Raw genomic sequence first — 9,129 nt, forward strand, 5'->3', positions numbered from 1 at the left:
TTGTTCTAGATTCTCCAACAAGACGATGTCAAGACCCTTCAGAATCTTAGAGGTTTCAATCAAGTTGCCTCTGAATTTTTGGAGACTGCCCTGGTGATTAGCGAAAGCCTTGTTAAATTTCAAAAAATTACTTGATTGGTCATGTCACATTCAGCAGCATATTGCACAGCATCATTGACACCCACATACTATACAAATGGTTGAGCATAACCGCTACCCCCAACATGAAATGCCCTCCTGGGGAGGGCATCCTGAAGTGCTAACTTTTTTTGTTCTTGGGATCTGGATGATACTGGCAAAGCTAATTGTTATTGTTCATCCCTCGTGACCCTAAAAAGATGGTGCTAGACATACATTTTGAATCACAACAGACTTTGTGCTGATGACTCTCCCATGATGGTGTTAAGTAAAGAATTCCACAATTTTTGACCCAAATATCTGTGAAAGTGGTACCTATTCAAGTCAGGATGTGTGACTTTGAGAGGATGATGCTTTTCTTGTCCTTGTTGATGACAGATGTTAAAGACCTGAGAGATGTTTTTGAGATAGCACGAGTGCGTTGTTGCAGTGTATCCTGTAGACAATTCAGTTGTTAGAGAAGCTGTGTCAGGTGAAGTTGTATTTGGATTCAATTTTGAATTAAAACTCAGTTTTATTTTTAAAAGCTTCTTCAGAACTTTGATGAAACAGCTACTATCTGGAGACTTGATAAGACAGTCAAATTTGTAAGACTGGTATCACTCATCATTCAAGATAAATTTGGAATCCCGATGTTGTCTTTGTATATCCAAGTAAATAAGCTACTCTGTTATGTCCTGAAACCTTGCTGTGGAACCTCCCGTCATATGGTGCAAGCTAATGGGACCTAATGTAAAAGAGTAAGTGTCATAGAAGAGATGACATAAGCTTCAGCTGAGGGTAAATTTGTATATCACTTCATGGGAGGATAGGTGAACAAAGGTTGGCCACCCAGCAGCTGTGGCTGGGGCGCAAATCAATTGCACTGCTCTGTCATGGATAATGTCGAGCTTCTTGGTGTTGTAGCAGTTAAAGTTTTTCAAGTTAGTGGTGGTTATTTAACAACATTCCTGCTAAGTCTTATATCTATAGAACATAGAACAATATGATACAGAAGAAGATCAGTCGACGCATTCTGCCTGTGCCAGCTTTTGGATAGAGCTATCTACCTAGTCCAACTCTAGTGTTCTTTCCCCATAACACCGTGTATATTTTCCCTTAAAATATCCATCCAATTCACTTTTGAAAGTCACAACTGAATCTGCTTCCACCATCCTTTCAGGCAGTGCACTTAAGATTACTTAAGATTGGTGAGGGTGATAGGTGGTGTGCACAGAAAATATGAGCGTGACCTGCTTCATAACGGCATGAAGGCAGGTCACGATCATCTGCTCAGCCCACCAATGGCGGGCTGCGTTTCCTGCCATTGGTCGACGGGGAGATAATTGTAATGCATCAGCATATAATTAAAGGACCATCCTACCAGGCTCTTGGAACCCCAACATATTGTCTGTCCGCGTCGGCGGGAAAGCACGCCAACATGTTTCACAACACGCAGGCAACATGCACCTGGCGGCCTGCAGTTTGGGGAACTGAGGTGAGTGAGCAGCAGTGCTCTCCACAGCTCGCCTCTTGTCTACAGGCCTCGGGGCGCCGGGGGGGCAGGGGCAAGTGCTGGTCAGCCTCAGAGGCGACTGCTGAGGGGAACGGTTGTCCGGGGGGCAAGTGCTGGCCAGCCTCGGAGGCGTTTGCTGGGGAGGGGCATATCCAGGGGCAAATGCTGGCTTGCCTAAGAGGCAACTGCTGAGGGGGCGGGGAGGGGTGTCTGGGGACAAGTGCTAGCCAGCCTCGGAGGTGACTGAGAGGAGGGGTGTCCAGGGGCAAGTGCTGGCTAGCCTAGGAGCCGCCTGCTGAGGGGGGGTATGTACGGGGGCAAGCGCTGGCCCGCCTCAGAGACAACCGTTGTCGGGGGGGGGGTCAAGTGCTGCCCTGGTGCTGCATCATACACACAGGCAATCGAGGTGAGGGGAAGGGTAAGTGAGGGAAGTGGCCACGCATTAGGGACACCTGTGTAAACTGACCATGCCTCTGCAACTGAGACAAATCAGGTACAACCACAGTGATATGCTTGGGGTTGGGCTCCTAGCCTCCCCGCTCATGCAATCAACACAGAGGCACCAATGTGCCACCTTGCCCACCCGCCGCCCCCATTCTCCCCCCAGTCCCCCACCTCTGGCAGAGACTTTGAGTCTGCCACTGCTTTATTGGAGCACAGAGCAGTTGGACTGCACATGTTCTCGCCAACCCTGGCCATGTGGCAGTCACTGCTGGAGGTGCTCACAGCTCCTTGCAATATAAACATCCCAGGTAGGACCTGTCTCCCCTCTGTCACAGGTTGACAGGGCAGCCATGCAGAGCTCATCTCTGGCCATCCGAGGAATGACCAGCACTCTCTGGGAAGCATTAAGGGGCGGTCACACAGGGCCAGGAAAGTGCTAAGAACAGCCATGATAACTACGTCTTTCTTTCATGCTGCAGGAGGACCACGTAAGGATCATGGATCCTGGTGACCTAGCTGTATACCTGATGGCCCACAGAGACTGCAGAAGACAGAGGAAAGAGCGACTGAGGGTCTTGGCTGAGCAAAGGCAGGAGCAGCAACCTCATGAAGAAGGGGCAGCAGGGGCTCCCGCACACGCTGCCCAGGAGTGACAGCGAGCTGTGGCTGGTTGGGGCCTAGCGACACCCAGGGTCTATAGACGCCGCCTGCCATTCCTGCAGATGACTGAGAACCAGTGTCGCCGATGACTGCACATGTCTAGGAACCTGGTAGCTCACATCTGCCACTTACTGCAGAACTTGGCGCCAAGGGGACATGGAGGGCATCCATTGCCAGTGGCTGTGAAAGTGCCCGCGGTGATCAATTTCTATGCCAGTGGCTCCTTTCAGGGCTCCACAGATGACCTCTGTGGGATTTCACAATCCATCACCCACAAATGCATCCATGAGGCCATGGATGCCATCTTTTCCATGGCACACAATTTTGTGCATATGCCGGGACTGGGACAGCCAGGGTGCAAGGGTCATTGGATTCACCCTGCTCTTGGGATTCCCCCAGGTGCAGGATGTGATTGACTGCACTCAGGCGCTCAGGTCTCCATTGCTACACTCCAGTGGACTTCATCAACCACAAGGGCTTCCGCCCACTGAATGTGCAGAACACCAGAAATGCATCCTGCAGGTATGTGCACAGTTTCCAGGGAGTGTGCAAGATGCCTACATCCTGAGTTGCTTGCAGATCCCTGCAGTTTTCCAGGGTCCACAGAGGCTGCAGAGTTGGCTCCTTGGGGACAAAGGCTACCCGCAGAGACCGTGGCTGATGACACCCGTGCGGCGGCCTCAGACTGCAGCAGACCGACGCTGTAATGAGGCTCATGCAGCAGCTTGCAACTTGAAGCAAACTATTGGGATGCTGAAGATGCGGTTCCAGTGCCTGTACTGGACTGGTGGAGTCCTGCAATACAGTCCACAGAGAGTGTCACACATCATCATTGTCTGTTGTGCATGTTACAACCTGGCACTGCAATGGGGAGAAGAGCTGACTGAGGAGGAAATGGAGGAGCTGGAAGACGCCGATGGGCATGAGGGAAGGAGGTCCGCAGTGGTGACTGTGACGGGGATGAGGCTCTTGCACTGGCCAGACGAGGCAGGCAAGCTCGGGAGGTTCCCATAAATGTCAGATTTGTGGAGCGTGATGAGAATGTGCAGTGAGGTGTCCCCATAGATCCTCACACTGAAGTTGTGAATGTTTGACTCCAGTCTAGCTTATGACAGCGCCAATACCTTCTGTGAGAATGCTCCTGTCATGGAGATGTAGTGGAGGCCCTAATAGTCGCTCGATCGCAGGAGGATGATGACAACATGCATTGAGGACACTCCATAGATCTTCACCTAGCTTCTGAGAACATCTGACTCCTGTCTGGCCGAGGGCAGCTCGCTTGCACTCTGTGATCAGGGCCAACACAGAGATACAGCCATGAAACTTTAGACACATCCGATGCTGTGTCCGCCTTCAGCACCTCAGCCCTTCAGGAGCTGGTACATAGCATCTCTGCTCGCAGATGTAGGTGTGATGGGGGCCAGCCCCACCTTAAAGGTGCTGAGAGTGGACAATAAGACATAGGAGCAGAAATTAGACCATTCAGCGCATCATGGCTGAAACGTTTCTCAACCCCATTCTCCCGCCTTCTCCCTGTGACCTTTGATCCCCTTACCAATCAAGAACCTATCTCGGTCTTAAATACACTCAATGACCTGGCCTCCACAGCCTTCTGTGGCAATGAATTCCATGGATTCACCACTCTCTGACTAAAGAAGTTTCTCCTCACCTCTGTTCTAAAAGGTCTTCCCTTTACTCTGAGGCCAGAGGTGAGGTGGGAGTAACTGCCCTTGACCTCAAGGCAGCATTTGACTGAGTGTGGCATCAAGAAGCCCTAGCAAAACTGGAATCAGTGAGCAGGTTTTTGCTGAGTAAATGTCGCAAGATAGCACTGCCAATGACCCTTTCCACCATTTTGCTAGTGACTGAGGCTGTGCCCTCGGGTCCTAGTCTCTCCTACTAATGGAAACATCTTCCCCATGTCCACTCTATCCAGGCCTTTCAGTATTCTCTAAGTTTCAATCAGATCCCCCCTCATCCTTCTAAACTCCATCGAGTATAGACCCAGAATCCTCAAACATTCCTCATATGTTAAGCCTTTCATTCCTGGGATCATTCTCGTGAACCTCCTCTGGACCCTCTCCAGGGCCAGAACATCCTTCCTGAGATACGGGGCCCAAAATTGCTCACAATATTCTAAATGTGGTCTGACCAGAGCCTTATAAAGCCTCAGCAGCACATCCCTGCTTTTATCTTCCAGTCCTCTCGGAATAAATGCCAACATTGCATTTGCCTTCCTAACTACTGACTCAACCTGCAAGTTAACCTTAAGAGAATCCTGGACTAGGACTCCCAAGTCCCTTCGCACTCCAGATTTCTGAATTCTTTCCCCATTTAGAAAATAGTCTATGCGTCTATTCTTCCTACCAAAGGATAGAGTGCACTCTGATGCTGTCGAGGCCCATGGCCCTACCTCTCATAAGCATCAAGATTGATTCGATGAAAACAAAGGTAATCTAGAAACCCCTGAAGGGGAAACATCACCTCTACAGGGTTTACCTCAATGACAAGTCATCATACGATGCCTACTGAAACTATCCTGTGCAAGCTTAGAGAGATGCAAGACACTTGCTGATTCAGAAAGTAGACAAATGCAGACCATAAAGACGGGAAGAACTTCTATAATGCTTTGAAATGTGCGTAAGAGCCCCAGTCTACTGGTTCATCACCAATCCTCTGTGCCAGCAGATCAAAAAAAACCCTGAATTCTAGAAAGGTGAACAGAGCACTTTAACTACATTCTCAGTTGGCCTTCATCCATCAATGAAGAAGCAATCAACAGCCTGCCAAAGGTTGCCATCAACTCACAATCCTTCCATGCTGTTAGAAATGCAGAACACAATCAAACGCCTGTCTAGTGGTGAAGATCCAGGAGCTGATGCTATCCCATCTGACGCCTACCAGGCTGGAGGTCAATTCCTGATTAAGAAGCTCGCTGAACTCTTTGTCTATACAAGAGCAAGAAACCATGCCACAAGAATACAAAGATGCCTCCATTACCCGCTTGTACTAGTGGAAAGGAACTTGCCAATCTTGCGACTATCATAGAGGAATCTCAGTGTTCTCTATCGCTAGCAAAATCTTTGCCAGAATCCTCCTTAACTGTTTAGTGCAGCAGCTTGACAAGGATCTGCTGCCAGAGAGTCCGTTTCAGAAAAGGTCAAAGAACCACTCCTGGAGAAATGCCAAGGATAGAATATGGACCTTTACCACATCTATTAATCTGACCAAAGCCTTTGACATAGTCAGCCACGAGGACCTTTGGAAGCTAATGGAGAAATTCAGCTGCCCTGAGAAATTCATCACAATGATTCGACAGTTCCATGATGGCATGCCTATGCATGTCCTGGGCACTGGTGAGTCTTCTGGGTCATTCCCAGTTACTAGTGGAAGCAGCATGCAGTAGACAGAGCTAAGTGATCCCACAACTAGTGGATCAGTTCTAAGATCTGAAGTCCTGCCACATGCAGTTGTGAATGGTGCTGGACAATTAAACAGCCAATGGGAGGAGAAAAATCCGCAAATTTCCCCATCCTCAGTGATCAGGAAGCCCAGCACATCAGTACAAAAGACAGGGCTGAAGCATTTGGAACTATCTTCAGCCAGAAGGGCCGCGTGGATCTTGGCGTCCTCCTGAAGTCCCTAACATCACTGGTGAAGGTTTTCAGCCAATATGATTCACCCCACATGATATCAAGAAATGGCTGAAGGCACTGGATCCCAAAGGCTATAAACCCTGACAGCACTCTAGCAATAGTACAGAAGACATGTGCTCCAGAACTAGCTATGACCCCAGCCAAGCTGTTCAAGTACAACTACAACACTGGCATCTACCCAGCAATGTGGAAAATTGCCCAGGTATGCCCTGTCCACATAAAGCAGGAAAAATCAAACCCGGCCAATTACCATCACATCAGTCAATTCTCAATCACTAGCAAAGTGGTGGAAGGGGTCATTGGCAGTGCTATCTTGCGACACTTACTCAGCAAAAACCTGCTCACTGATGCTCAGTTTGTGTTCTGCCAGGATTATTCAGCAGATGAACTCGGTCAAAACATGGACAAAAGAGTTGAACGCCAGAGATGAGGTGGGAGTGACTGCCCTTGACCTCAAGGCAGCATTTGACTGAGTGTGACATCAAGGAGCCCTAGCAAAACTGGAATCAGGGGGAAAACTCTGCGCTGATTGGAGTCATACCTAGCACAAAGAAGTTGTGGTTGTCGGAGGTCAATCGTCTCAGTTCCAGGATATCACTGCAGGAGTTCCTCGGGATAGTGTCCTAGGCCCAACCATCTTCAGCTGCTTCATCAATGACCTTCCTTCCATCATATGGACAGAAGTGGGGATATCACTGATGATTGCAGAATGTTCAGCACCATTCGCAACTCCTCAAATTATGAAGCAGTCTGTGTTCATATGCAGCAAGACCCAGACAAAATTGAGGCTTGGGCTGATAAGTGACAAGTAACATTCACGACCCACAAGTGCCAGGAAATGACCATTCCCCAGCAAGAAAGAATCTAACCAGCTCCCCTTGATATTCAATGGCATTACCATCATCAATTCCCCCACCATCAACATTCTGGGGGTTACCATTGACCAAAAACTGAATTGGACCAGCCACATAAATACTGAGGCTACAAGTGCAGGTCAGAGGCTGAGATTCTGCTGTGAGTATCTTACCTTCTGACTCCCGAAAACCTGTCCACATCTACAAGGCGCAAGTCAAGAGGGCGATGGAATATTCTCCACTTGCTTGGATGAGTGCAGCTCCAACAACGCTGAAAAAGCTCAACAGCATCCAGGACAAAGTAGCCCACTTGATTGGCATCCCATCCACAAACATTCACTCCCTCCACCACTGACATACAGTGGCAGCAGTGCATACCATTTACAAGATGCACTGCAGCAACTTGCCAAGGCTCCTTCAATAGCATCTTCCAAACCCACGACCCACCACTGCCTAGAAGAGGAAAGGCAAATAATGTTTGGGAACAACACCACCTGGAAGTTCCCCTCCAACTCCATCCTGACTTGGAAATATATTGCCGTTCCTTCACTGTCGCTGAGTCAAAATTCTGGAACACCCTCCCTAACAGTAGTGTGGGTGTAACTATATCACATGGACCGCAGTGATTCAAGAAGGCAGGTCACCACCACTTTCTCAAGGGCAATGGGCAATAAATGCTGGCCCAGCCAGCAATGCCCACACCCCATAAAATGAATAAATTAATAAAAGTCTCACTCACCTGTCTTTTCCCTGTACTGCAATTTTTTTCTCTTCATATAAATTATCTAATCCTCTTTTAAAGGCTTTGATTGAACCTGTCTCCACCACAATCCCAGGCAGCACATTCCAGATCCTAACCATTCTTTGTGTGTAAAAGTTTTTCCTTATGTCACCATTGTTTCTTTTGCCAATCACCTTAAATTGGTGTCCTCTGGTTCTTAGGCTTTCTGCCAACGGAAACTTTTTCTCCCTATCTACTCTATCCCAAGTCCTCTTGATTTTGAACACCTCTCTCAAATCTTTCTTAAATCCTACAAGGAGAACAGACACAGCTTCTCCAACCTATCCACAGAACTGAAGTTCCTCATCCCTGGAAGCATCTTTATGAATCTTTTCTGCAGCCTAATATCTTTCCTAAAATGAGGTGCGCAGAACTGGATGCAATGCTCCCATTGAAGCTGAACCCATGTATTATACAGGTTTATCATAACTTCCTTGCTTTTGTGCACCAGGCCCTCCTTATAAAGCCCAGGATCCCATATGGTTTATTAATCGTGCTGTCAGCCTGCCCTGCCACCTTCAATGCTTTCTGCACGCATAATGCAAGTCCCTCAGCTCCTGCACCCCCTTTATAACTGTACCCTTATATTGCCTCTTCTCGTTCTTCCTACCAAAATGAACCATTTCGCTCTTCTCTGCATTAAATTTCTTCTGCCACTTTATTTGTCCGTCCATTCCACCAGCCTATCTATGTAGTTTTGAAGGTTTTTTTTCATTCACGGGATGTGGGCTTTGCTGGCTTGGCCAGCATTTATTGCCCATCCCTAGTTGCCCTTGAGAAGGTGGTGAGCTGCCTTCTTGAACCGCTGCAGTCCTTGTGGTGTAGGTACATCCACAGTGCTATTAGAAAGGGACTTCCAGGATTTTGACCCAGTGACAGTAAGGAATGGCAATATATTTCCAAATCAGGTTGGTGTGTGATTTGGAAGGTGGTGGTGTTCCCATCTATCTGGTGCCCTTGTCCTTCTAGATGGTAGTGGTTGTGGATTTGGAAGGTGCTGTCGAAAGAGCCTTGGTGAATTCCTGCAGTGCACCTTGTAGATGGTACACACTGATTAACATTACCCTCCTTGTAGTATAAGGGTATCTGGCATTGCAAGGG

Source organism: Carcharodon carcharias, chromosome 1, assembly GCF_017639515.1.
Source record: "Carcharodon carcharias isolate sCarCar2 chromosome 1, sCarCar2.pri, whole genome shotgun sequence".
In the NCBI taxonomy this organism is placed as follows: domain Eukaryota; kingdom Metazoa; phylum Chordata; class Chondrichthyes; order Lamniformes; family Lamnidae; genus Carcharodon; species Carcharodon carcharias.